This window comes from Ambystoma mexicanum, chromosome 3q (assembly GCF_040938575.1).
Source record: "Ambystoma mexicanum isolate Mex_15411 chromosome 3q, UKY_AmexF1_1, whole genome shotgun sequence".
NCBI lineage: Eukaryota > Metazoa > Chordata > Amphibia > Caudata > Ambystomatidae > Ambystoma > Ambystoma mexicanum.
This window is the reverse complement of record NC_090926.1, coordinates 963,713,967-963,727,479: the sequence shown is the minus strand read 5'-3', so window position 1 is coordinate 963,727,479 and position 13,513 is coordinate 963,713,967. Positions and strand designations below refer to the sequence as shown.

The window sequence follows — 13,513 nt, the reverse complement described above, 5'->3', positions numbered from 1 at the left end:
TCTGACTTCCATTCATCCCCATCTCCTACTCCTTTTATACCCCCTTTGACACTTCTATAGGCACTACCGTAGGGTGCTGGGTCCCGTTCTCCCTGCTGGAATCCTGCACCCATAGCAATACCTCCTTCCTCCAGGTCCAAGTTGACCTCCTTGATAACTGATTTGTCCAACCTAACAAGAACTTGTCCATGTTTCCACCTTCCTTCCTCTACGCCCTTTGCCTGTCTATTCACTTCTTCCTGCTCTTCAGTTCTCTGTTGTCATAACAGCACTGCCTCTTCTTCCGCTAGCCTCAATGCTTCTTCCAATTTTTCCCACGCCTGCTTTTCCATTGCCATTCGCAGCCTATCTTCTAACATAGTGGAAAAAGGAACAGTCTCCATTTTGTCGCCTATTCCGAGCTCTTCATCTAGTCTTCCGGTTGCCTGGTCTCACTCTCTCTCGCTCCTCCACCCTTGATCTCTCTGCTAACCTAACAGTCGGGAGTTATTCCACTTCCGCCTCCCGTTCTCAATCTTTCCACAGCTTTAACCATTGAAGAAGTTACCCATACAATTTCCTCAAAATCCAATTTTCTAGGAATCGTAGCTGATGGAGGCGTTACCTGTGTCCATCTTGCAACCACTGGAGTGGCCACTGGAAAAATTGAGGCAGGCGATAAAGTATATCACCCGGTATACAGTGATTATAACGAAATGAAAATAACAAATAACTTTTTTAACTAATTATGAATAACAACAGAATGTCGAATGTTTTGTTTAAAGTATATATGGGGGTGGAGTAGGGGATTAAAACGGGTGGGGCTTGGGGTGGAGTAATAAAGCTAAGGATTTTTTTGTGATTTATAATTAGTTTTAAAAGTTTTTGTTATTTCATTCGTTATTATCACATGGAACCATATCACCCATATGGGGGCAGTGCAGAAAGTATTCCTGCACCCTCTTTTTTTTCAGCCCTTCCTCTGAGACTTTCGCATTATGGGCCTTCCCACCCTTCTCATACACCCACCAGAGCTCCAAGATATTTAAACGATTCTCTAATTTCGAACCCTTATGCCCAGTGACTAAGAAAGTATACATGATTTCAAATATTCCCTTATCATAGGTTGCTTCAGCGGGCTAAGAACTGAGCATTTTCCCCTTAGTTTCCCACAGCCATTACCAATGTTACATTAAAATCTTTACCTTATAGCCAGAAAGTACCAGACACAAATGATTCACAGTCTCCATACTACAACCTAATCTAACTGAAAGAATTTCACTCTAAAATAAATGACTTAAAACACTGGAGCCGAACCCGCAGCACACAATTTCAACCAAAGGCACCCTCTTTTTTCCCCTTCCTGATTTCTTAGTCTCCCCCCACAATCATTCACCTTGCGCACTTTCACCGCAATCATCTCGCTTAGCTATTTACTTTAGTTACACTTCTCACTCTTACACAGAAGACAGCATCTTTATCCAAACAATACACGCCGGCCATTATCTCTGAGATATCACTTCACTCGAGCATAGAAGGAGCGCAATGTTTTCCACTATAACACCACTAATCTCACTCTCTTCATTGCTAGTACGGTATTCTCAACTACAATACCATCTTTCCCTGACTACCGGAAGATTGCCTTCACTACTTTGACTAACCAAGAAAAGCCAGGTGAGGGCTCTGTCCGCACAGTCAATACAAAATGAAGGGTGCCAAGGGTATACTTCAAAATGTTATCTATGGATGGATTTACCATTAGATGCCACCTCACCCCTAGATGAGGGCTCCAGCCAACCAGACAAGCAAACTGAAGGGTATTGGGACAAACCTCACAAAGGACGTGCTGGTGGGGATGCCACCTCAAACCTCTAAAACAACAGACTAGGTAAAAATATATTGAAAGGACTGACAACATAAAACAGTTCACTCACTTCTTCAAAACATTCATGCTTTCAGTCCCTTTAACCTTGTCTAATCTCCACACACACTCCAATTGTACCCTTACCAAACCCGTTAAATAAAAAAATTAAAAAACCTTTTATCCCCTACTATCCTCTTGTTTTACCCGCCAAAAGTGCACTCATGTGAGCCTGAAGCTGTTGCATCTCACTATGGGCGCTGGTCTTGGTGGCGCCATGGTAGACTCTGATATATGGTGGCATTCGCCCATTTCAACATGGCCGTCTGGAAGCCCCAGTCCTTTTGTACTCAACTGGCTGTTCCTGTTTGTGCTATGACTCCGCCTCTGCGCTATCACTTGACGGAATATATGCAGTCTGACCCTGAGCCCCAGTGCGTCGCTACTCCTGAGTATGAGGCTTCGAAAGTACGCCAACTAGGGAATACTGTTTTACAGCTGCTTATTGCTTTACCCGCTCACTCTTTCTGTCCTTCGCAGATCTGTTTCTCTCGCGGTTATGTCCGCCGTTCACATCCATCCTCTGACACAGCCTGCTTCGAACAGCGTTCCATTCTCGCCCCCATCAGAAGTATATGCGCGACAAACCCATTCTCTTGTTCCAAATATCCATTGAACAATGGTAGCAACTCGCACGTGTACTTTTGTTGCTGAAGCATTAGAGATTCTATCCGGTAGTCATTTCCATACTAATCTCACACAGCTTACCTGCAAGCCGAGTCTCGTAACATCAGGAATCTCACTACCTCAAGTTTCACGATCGCAAACTGCAGGATTCATGTCAATCGGCAGCGCCCTCCATCCACGTAGGCCACAAGGAAACAGTACGGAGTCTTTCTCGCTAGTTAGAGAGCAACTTCCTTATTCTATCTCTCTCTTGAACCACAGAAAGCATCAAGGATCCAAGAATTCATCCAGATACACTCACCTCTCATAAAACAGGTGCAGGCAGATACCTCTACTCTATTCATCTTGGCTCTCACTTTTGTATTTATACTCACCCCTCTGATAGACTTCATGAGGATATCTCCACCTGAAGGTGTCAAGCCCTGAAAATCCCGGTCCTGCTTTCCAAAGATCGAAGATCAACCGCTGACCTACGCTCTCAAATCCCACACAGGGTTTTCTACCCCAGAGGGTTTCCCTGGGGATTTTGCTTCCCTCCGTTCCCTGTTCTATCCAGGCGGAGGTCAGTAAAGTTCTCAGGGGGGGTTTTCCTGTCATCAAGGAACTGCCATCTAGCCAGGTTAATGGCTATCTGCATACCTAAAACGTGTACATGACAGAGGCGCTCCGAAGTGGTGCTCCTTCAATTCGCCAAGCAAAGCTGGACCATGGTATCACACCTCCAGCGAACAGACAGGCCTTTAACCAATATGGCGCCTGTGGATTTTTTCTTTTTTTTTGTACGAAAGACTGGTCCCCCCAAAGAAGTGCTGCAGCCGAGATGTGCGGACAGGAGACCCCCAACGTCTCGGAACAGCCTGGGCTCTTGTCTGGCTCACCAAATGTGTGGATGGACCTTTAATGACCTTATCCCAAAATATAGGCCCACCACTTAAGAAGCAAGTGCATGTTTGTCTGTAAAGCTAGTTTATTGTACAATCAGCCAAGAGGAGCTACATGACGCTGTAGAGTCAAACTGACCCAGGTCTCCGGGAACCACACAAACACTTCATATTATATATATTTTACAACAGTTAAAACACTTCCATACATTTTATTACAAATCATCTCCCCACATATAATTGGTCAAACCTATACAAAAGAAATCCAATCTTCTCTAATTCCCACATTCTCATTGGTCCCAATTATATAATTACCATAATCAGCTCATAATTACAGCACACTCCTTTTGGGGATATGTCTGTGGTAGGTTATGACATCATCAAAAAGTTACACATTTAACCACAAACATAATCATTACAAGTTTCAGCTGGCCTGGGACCTTCTAACCCCAGACGTGATTGCACATGGTTTGCAAGGACAATTAAACCCATATGGAAAGGGGGAGAATAACTAAGTTTCCTTTGAACTGGTGATAACTATCTCACCCATTCAGACTTGCTGGGGTCCTTGGGACACTCTAATCTAAACGACTACCAATTCAACATGCATGATCTCGGGAAATAACCTGAGAAAACAATCGAAACCCATAAAGTATCGGTCAACTATGCCTCTTCACTCAAGGTTTATTACTCAGCTGTGAACAGATGACAGGATTTCCGTGTACAATAAATAACAAGCTGGCATGCACTTAAAAAGATAGCATCTCCTTTCCACAATACTGCCAAGTCTTAAAAACCCAGCCTGGCTGTAACTGTCCATCTGGTGTCATCCACCTCCTCTTCCCCGTCAGTGATGAGCCTGCCACGATCGCCTGGTGGCTGCTGTACCTGTGGTGGTGTGGAGGGCACAGGAAGGACAATGGGGCCACTAACCACAGGAGTGGTGATGGTGGCAGCCACATGCACTGCTGCTGATGTGCCACGTCCAGCGGCATGTGGCGATGGTGGCGATGATGGCGATGTCGATGGTGGTGGGGGTGATGGTGATATGGGCTGGGGTGATGGTTGCGGAACCGACGCAGCTGGAGGTGGTGGGGCTGACACAGCTAGAGGTAGTGGGGATGATGGTGGCTGAACCGGACCAGTAGCCCTGCCCTGCTGAATGGGGCTGTTGGTGAATGGTGTGGCCTTCGCAGGTCGGCCTGCAGCTTCTGGGCCTGATGATGATGGTTAAGGCACGTTGATGTCAGAGACCTGTGTACCTGTTGGGGAGAGATGGGCATGCTGTGAGTCTTCTGGGAGTCATGTGTGCAGGCTTGCATTACACTCATGCTACACTGTGCGTGTCCTGCTCTTGTCAGGCAACTTCTTTGGTCTGTTGACTCCAAATGTGTGTGTCTACATGTGGGTGGTGGGGGTGCACATTGATTGTTGGTCTGCCAAGGTGGCTTGTTGTTGTTTCTGGGTGGGCCTATGGTTCCTGTCCTGTTTTTCCTTGGCACACATGGGTGCTCATCATGGGTACAGTGATACATCATTTTGGCAACAGTGCTTGTGCATGGGTGCATCTACCCGCATCCCCTGACATGTGTGTGTGATATGGCCTTCTGCTGTGACTGACACGTGTTGGACATGTTCCCTTCCATTAGGTGTTTTTATACATGGGGATGCATGTATTTAACTTAACATTTGCATTTACATGGGGTTTATTGTACTTACCGCCATCACCTTGGGTCCAAGCTGCTGCCTCTACTGTCCTGACTCCATACATGTCCACATTCTGACACACTTGGGTGGGAGAGGGCATGAGGGTGACAGGTGCCACCATTCCTACTCCTGTGGCAGCAGATTTCTTCCTGTGTGTCGAGATGAGGTTGTGGATCCCAGGCGCAGGTCATCGTACCCATTATGGCAATCCCTATGCATGCGGGGGACAGTCCCCATGGCCGTGACCCTTTCTGTCACTTTCTTCCATATGGATGTCTTGTTCTTCTGGCTGGTCCTTCTGTGGCCAGACCCAAAGAGTGTCTCTGCATACTGTGCCACAGTGTCGACCAGTGCAGTCAGCTCCGCCTCTGAGAACCTTGATTTCCGCAGGTGGGTGTCAGTGATTTGTGCATTTTTGCTCCCAGACATGTTTCCTGGCTTCAGTCACCGTGGATAGCAGCCAAAATGGGAGATTCAAAGTGGATTGGGTTTTAAAGATGGTCACCACCGAGCTGCCTGTTCCAGTGGTGATGCTAATTTTGGAGCCGGTAATTCCTGCAGTTTGGGTGCCGGCATCAGTATTAATGGCATATTTATGCCAGTAATACCGGAAGATTGATGCTGATGCCGGTAATACCGTCAGTTACCATTACCGGCAGGCGTGTGCGCGCGACCCAGGACATTTGATGCGCTGGTATTTCCGGCAGTCGCCCTGCCAGAGATGGTACTACTGGTGTGACAGTGTTACCAGCATTTTACTTGGCAAATTCGTAATGTCCCCCAATGTGTCTGAGTTAATAACGTCTTATTTCTGCATTTTCTGTAGACTTGTAATCTAAACCAGTCTTGCAAAATACTTTCGATAATTATGCGGCATAATATCAAATGAATGTACTTATGTTTGATTGAATAACTTCGCGTCCAAAATCGGGATAGCGATAATACATGTACATGTTTACAACTCGTCAGATAAAGTGTTGTGCAATTTACACCTGCACAAACGCATGGAGCGTAAGTGTGGGCTACCTCGGAATTAAACTGCTTGGGTCCTAACTGTTCTGTGAGCAGAGTCACCCGCCCGGCTCACTCGACTGAGGTTGCTGAAGCCAACAAACACAAAACACCGCTAGTTCCCTTCGCTCTGATGCCCGCCAGGACTACTCAATGAAAAGCGAGAAGGCGTGAGAATCAGGCAGCGCTGAATGGAAAAGAGGAGGGAATTAGACCTTCTGACCAATCGAGGCGGCAGTGGGCGGGTCAACCGGTGTTTGAGAGACACGTGTACGGCAATAACCAGGAAGTGGATGCAGGATCTTGAGGCGAAGGAGGGAGAGTGTGGGTCGCAGCAGGTAAGGGGGGGGAAGGCTGACATGCGATAGGGGCTAATTAGGGGGTGCTTGAGCTGACAATGCGAGGGTTTTTTTGACTTCAGTGAAGGTGGGAGGGCAGAGGAAGTGTGACTGACCGAGGAGTCTGTGAGGATAGTGCAGGTTGAGGATACAAGAGTCTAATAAGGGGTTCGGAGGGCTGACAGTGGGGAGAAGGGCAATGGGGTCGCGGAGAGTAGGGTGCAAGTGTTAGAACAGGGGGGGGGACTCGCTGAAGGGGCCTTGAGGGTGGGGGAGGCTGAGGGAATACGCCAGCCAGATAGAGATGCTGAAAGGAGCTGGCAGCAGGGGGGAATGGGCAGTAGGGGGCTAGCAGCCTACAGGAAGGAATACGGTTGATCGCAGGGGTGGAGGCTGAGAATAGGTTCAAGATGCAGACGGAAAGTTAGACATTTGACAGCAGGGTAGCTATTGTTAGGTAAGGGATATGATAGCAAGCTATAGTCCCCAATACTGAACTTGGAGAAACAGGTGGATTAGCGTGAACACTTAAATGCCTTGGCTTTTGAATATATCGATCTCCCTGCGCACAAAACACAAACGGTCCTTCCCATATCATCCTGGTTTCTGTGCTCTGCTGTTAACTGGACTTCACGCACTACACTTTCCATGTACCTCATGTTTGAGATGCACCTGCTGCAATAGTGTTCTCTGTAACACGTTCTGTTGTTTAGAGCCATTCCCGTAGTATATTAACTCCCTGCAATACATAAAGAACAATTAAACATGATAGAGGTATTTAAATGTGTTACATACGCATGTAATGTAGTCTTGTATAGTGCACGTTCTGCCTCTTGTTTAAATGATGGCGCACTCATCCGTCCCGTATCGTATGTGTAGTTAATATCGAGACTGCTCAAAAGCCTCCGTTTTTAGGACACAAATGGTTCTTCACCAAGCTTAGGCAGGAAGTGAAGCAAGCGGTGGACGATTAGAACCTGGGGTTTCAGTTTAGAGCACTACAGTTTTGGGATCATACCCTAGATACGCCGGTTCCAGAATTCATTATGTCCTGTCTTCCAGACACCCCATCCCCAGACAGAAAGTAGCTGGATCACCTTCACAAGTTTACTATTGGTCAAGCTTCTCCAGCTCCGTTCCGCACCACGTCCAGCCTCTAGCAGCACCCTTTTCCTTTTTGGAGGTATCTGTTGGAGTGTGAATTCCACCCTTTTCTGCAACCTGAGAAGGGTGAATCTGATTGCTGGGTTTTTAACACCATCGCCTATTGATTTATTTATGATTAAGTTCTTCCATGTCCACCTTCTATCAGGATGTTTTACTAAGCAGGCTCCTTTGAACCATGTTAAGTCTGCAGATTTAGTTGACTGCTTAACAAAATGAGTACTGCTCTGCAGGTGTACAGGGATGAGTAGTGGTTAAAGCTCTTATTTGGCCCCACTCTAATACTAAACCAGCAGTGCTCACAATCCTAAAGATGAAACGGGCGCAGCCCCACAGGTATAACTCCTTCACCTCTTAAAGGTAGTATGGCTGAGGACAGGCCATACTCTTCAGGAAGGACACAAAAGGAAAGCAAACAACAATAGTTCTGGAGTTCCAAAATAAAATAATGTCTAACCAAAGTTTCATGAAAATAGGATGGCTTAATTGAACTAGAAAATGCAGACAACTTATAAAAAGCATTAATGTCCCACCCGTTTAAGGAAAACTCGAAGAATGTAGACTTTGGATTAAAGGGGATATTCTGGGTTTGATGACGGGGCTATACGTACAGCAGTACTCGCCAAGTTTATTGAAGATGTCTTTAAAAAGGTAGAAAGTGGGGTCTTACAAGTTATTGCGGCCCTTTAAGGCGGATCTGGTGGTCATGACCACTTCAAATACCTTTTGAATGCTTGTCTTTGTTGCTCAGCAGCAACAAGCTGGACTTCTAGGCACTTGAAATGGGTGAAAACATTTGAGTCTGGGATTCCTCTGGATTACAAGTGCCAAGATGGTACAGTGATCCGGTGCAGTTCTGTAGCAGTGATAGGCTCAAATTCGGGTGTAGGAACCAGTTGGCAATGGCTTGAGTCAACTTCAAAGGGTTGTGTTTTTTTCCAACGAGAACAGCTTGAAATGCTGGTGCATTGCAGGTGATAGGTCGCGTCAACAGCTCGACATCAGACCTAAAAAGCAGTGATTGTCAAAGGCAGTTCCAGGTGCTTACAGCTGCTCAAAGTGTCTTGAAGCGGTCCAGCTACTCGAAAAGCTGGAAAACATGGTACAGAGCTGGTGCTTGACTTCTGGATGCTGGAGGGACCTCGTCCAGACTCTCCAGAGGCATGGCAAGTCTCTTCTTCTTTACTTCCCAGCTAGGAAGGTCTTTGCGAGCACTTGCAAAGTTCTATGTTGAGGAGGTCCTGAGTAGCAGTGGTCTCAGCTGCATTGGGTCTTATTGCCCTATGTGACAGTTTCCATGAATCTCTTTCAATGTTGTGAGTTAAGTACCAACGATCACCGTCCACTACAAGTTTCTTTCACAATAAGTCAACAAAAGAAAAGTGTAATTACACACAGAAAATAGTAACAAACACAAAAGGTAATCAAACTATAAAATGTACACTGGAAGGTTTGACTGAGAACTCAAAATTGGAAGAAATATGCTCTGAAGCCAGAACCATTTGGGAAGTTCTTTTCTCCCCAGGAAGTTTTGTTAAGTTTGTATGGGACTTGGATACACGAAGAACTATGTCGGGCATTAAGCTGATGAAACATAGACCTAAATTTTACGAGGAGACAAAAATGCGGAAAAGAAGACTGAGAAAGGTAATAAGCGATATCCAACAGCAAGACTTGGCAAATACGATTTTCTTTGAGATGAAACAGAAATAACTAAATGTATATAGAAGCTGATCTCGAAATCGCTGGGCTGAACAGACCCTACGAGATGGACAGATGATGCTAAAAGCGATTAAACTAGGAAATGCAAGAAGGTTCTGGTCCATGGTAAACCAACAAGACTCAATACAGAGTTCTTTGCAGTTAGATAGGGTTGCAGAGGATTTTCTGGGTAAAATACTTTAGGGAGGGAGGTGGTAAGCCATTTAAAAAAATGCCCAAAGGAATCAGAAGGTACCCGTTGGAAATGGCATTTTGATGAAGATTCTATTGAAAGTCATAAGGCGAGCAGCAGGACTGAATGGGTTGACAAATTGGATTTTAAAGAAAGATATAGACATTTGAGCAAAAATTCTTTCTGAATTATTTAAAAAAAACAGATACCCAGATTCCTGGAGCAAGGCAGTTGTTGTCCCCATCTATAAAAGGGGCATTAGCTCTGATCCATTAAATTATCGCCCTTTTGGATGTGGACGGCAAGATATTTGCTGGGCTGGTACTGGAGCAATGGGCGGAAACGAACAGTATACTATTGAAACAGAAAAGGCTCACCAACCACATTAAATGGGGCTGTAATAACCATAGTTGCTGATCTATGCATCATGGATAGATCTATCCAAAGCGTTCAACACCATTGATAGAGGAAGGCTTTGGAAAAATGTAAAAGATGGGGATTACCAAAGAGTCTGCTGGCAATAATTATATATCTTTATGAAAATACGAGCATACAAGTTGGGCTCGACATGCAAGGAAACCTATCCACTGAGATTCCAATTGAAAGGGGTGTGAGGCAGGGTTGCGTGGTAGCGGCATGCCTCTTTAATGTGTACCTCGCAGACATTGGGGCATCCCTATCAGCTCCTGCCCTAGCCCAGTCCCAAAATAGGATCATGTAACATCAATTGGATGGCCTACGTGGATGATATGGTCTTGTTAGTCTATACTACGGTAGTCCTAGAAAGAATGATCATGGCTTTCGAGAAATATGCTAAGACAAATGCCTTACTAGTCTATCCAGATTAAACGACTATTACAATCTTCTGTAGCCCATTAATAAAGATTCCAAAATGTACCTGGAGGTTGGGTAGCCTGATTCACCCACTGGCAAAAGAGCTGAAACATCTGAGCTTCCATCCAAGATCACGCCCTTCACTAAAAAGGTTGGAAGAATAATTGGAAACCAAGGTATCTCAACTAATGAGACACATGAAATTGATCAAGCACAAATACTGTAGATTCTCAATATTACCTCTTATTAAATTCCAAAAGGGGAAAATGTATCCTGATAATTTTATATAGTATGGAGTCCAATCGTTTGGCACTTAGAGTGAATTGGGTACGTATGGAGGGGCTCCTGTGGAAGAATGTGGTATGTCTCTTGGGGTCCATTTCAATGGTCTGATTACGATGCAACCTGGGATTAAAATCTTTACGTGTAGATTTGGATTGGAAGCTTCTCTCGTTTTATAGACAACTGGTGCTATCAGGAGAGAATTCACTGTACAAGAACTTAAGAGACCACCTGAATCAGGGTAACTGTGATTACTTGATAGATTTGAAAATTGATGTATGTGAGACTCTGCTGAAATGTGAGCAATCAGAAATTATTCTTATGGAGAATCCAGATAAAGTAAAACAAGCTCTGCTGCATAAAGACTGGATTCTGACAAGGGCCAGCTTCATAGAAATTAAATTGTGTAAGACCCTGCCGATTAATGAAAAATAGAGAGGGTTTGTCTGGCCATATCTAAGAAGATTTCCTGACCCACATGGAGAACAGAACTTTTGAGGCTCCTTCTAAATTTAATTGAAACAGACCATTTGGCGGAAGTTGGACCCTCAGGATGGTTACTGTGATCTCTGTGGGGAGGGAACACCGCAATAATTTACACTTACTCATGACTTGCAGTTCTACCCAATCATTTAGGCAAAAATATTTTGCACAATTTGTATATCAGGAAGAAGTCTTAATACAGAAGAGTTCTAGGTGAGATTGACAGAGGGAAGGAAACTTTTCTGTCGTTGGAACTACTAAGATTACTAAATGAATTGAAGTTGGTGAAACTAAAGGAATAATGGGGGCTTTTATGTATTGTTTGAAGATAATGCTGTTGTTGCTACATTTTTATTTCTGTTTTGATATATAAATGAATTGTTGTAATGTTATTTTGTTCAATATAAGACAAATAATAATAATTTAAAAAAAAGAAATTGTGCCTTATCTAGCCAGCAGTCACTCCAAATATTCCGTTGGGATGGATCGATTGATTGTTGTTAAATTTATAGTGCACATTACGGGCAGAAGAAACTGTATCTGAACGCAGCTGACACGTAATACAAAGAAGGGCTAACTGTGAGTATTTGTAACTGAAGAACAAAATATGAATTATAAAAAGAAATACGTTTTCATAGTTTTCCAAACAATAACAAGGATAGCTAGGGAACAAAGGGAAAGCGGAAGATTGTTCCACAGACAGAGCTGAAGAGGGCGTCTATCACCTATGGTTGCAGAATGGGAGGAACGTATATTCAGTAAATGTCTAGAGTGAAGAGGGAGCGTCGGCTGGTAAGGTTGTATTTTCTGAATGAGGTACTATGGTGCCAGACCAGGAATACAATAAAAAAATTAGATAAAGTCTCTTAAAGATTTTACGTTGGTGTATTGGCATACAGTTTGAAGAAATAGTCTGGCAGTGAAGATCAAAGGGAGACTGGGAAGTTGAAAAAGTCGAATAGCTACTTTTTGGGTAATTTTAAGATGGCTCAACAGATACTTTAGTAATCCCACTTGCAAGCCATTGGCATAGTGTAAGCGTGAATTTACCACGGCCAACAACCGCTGCATGGGCTGTTTGGAAGGCAGAGAAGAATGCGTCTCTGCATCCAAAAGCAAAAGTACAAAGACTTTATGGATTGAGTAACTTGATTGACTAACCTCAATTTGGGGTGCCAAAACGCTTTTTGACCTTATTCGACGAGGTTGTTGGCAGCGAAAACAGAGAGTGGCAAAGATTGTCTTGGGGATTCTTTAATAAGTGTTTGTATCCCAAGAGCATACTCGTGGTCTTGGAAGGATTGAGTTGGAGTTGTTGTGGCTCACCATAGTTTATTTTATTTGATGCAAGACTGAAACTCTCCTAATGGCCAGAGACCTAAAAAAACAACTGAGTGTCATGCACATAAGAATACATTGAATATAATAATGAAGTCTCCAGATCGGGTGTTATCCGCCCGAGCAAAGCGAGTTAAAGGGCCAATGCTCTCAGTAACCTGGGGCGCATTGTATTTTAATTCAATGAACGGGACGCCTCGAGGTGTTGCGTTCTTTGAATGAAAATACTTAAGTAAGATGGCCACCATGAATCTGGAAGGCGGGGTTCTATACGGACCCTCTCTTCCATTTCCATGGTGGGCCACTATGAACCAGAAGCAGCAGCGGGTCGGTGTTGGTGAGGGGGACTGGGGGGAAGATGGCGTGCGGTTCAAGCAGACAGACATCGGGCAGCTTGGAATGCAGCCTTTCATCAGGAGATTCAGCCTACAATCCATGCCCCTTGATTGGCTGCCTCTCCAGTGCTGGGTGATAATTGTGGATAATGGTTATCAAAGTTAAAACTTAAATATTAAGCAGAAGTGGTAAAAGGAGGGGAGCCCTGAGATGCCCGGCATGTGACTGAAGAGGGGGCTGATGTGAAAGGGCCAATCTTTACACCTGTTACCTACTGGAGAGAGAACTGCAAAACTATTTCGGAATGGGATCCGAGTCTCTGACTATACTAGAAAGTAACGCCGAAAGGACAGAATGGGGCACTGTGTCAAACGCGATGGACAAATCTAACATGAACAACCAAGACAGTTGATTGGGGTCAGAGTAATGCAATAGGTAATCCCAAATGGAGACCAGGGAGAAGCCCAACTGAAAGGAGTCCAGACTTGATGAAATCCACCAAATTCTTGCATCACCACTTTCTGAAGAATCTTAACAACCCAGGGTAGACTGGTCCAGAGAGGTATCCCTTTAGAAAGGAGTGTGAAGGGAGGTTTTAGGCCCTCGGGAATGGTTCCCTGTCGAAAGGCCAGGTAAATTGAGTTATGCATTTGGGAAAGGCCATAAAGTAGGATTGCGCTACTAAAGCCAGTAGGACATCTGAGCTGGAGTGGGTGGG

General features: G+C 44.6%; 1 protein-coding gene across 2 annotated transcripts in view; it reads left to right on the top strand.

The window, feature by feature from the left end:
- Positions 1-6,377: 6,377 nt before the first annotated feature.
- SLC39A11 (solute carrier family 39 member 11) overlaps positions 6,378-13,513 on the top strand; it is a 2,648,929-nt gene continuing 2,641,793 nt past the window's right edge. For both annotated transcript variants that reach the window (XM_069655098.1, XM_069655097.1), the window contains exon 1: positions 6,378-6,464. The gene's annotated coding sequence lies outside the window, so the exon portion shown is untranslated. The remainder of the gene's footprint in view (positions 6,465-13,513) is intronic.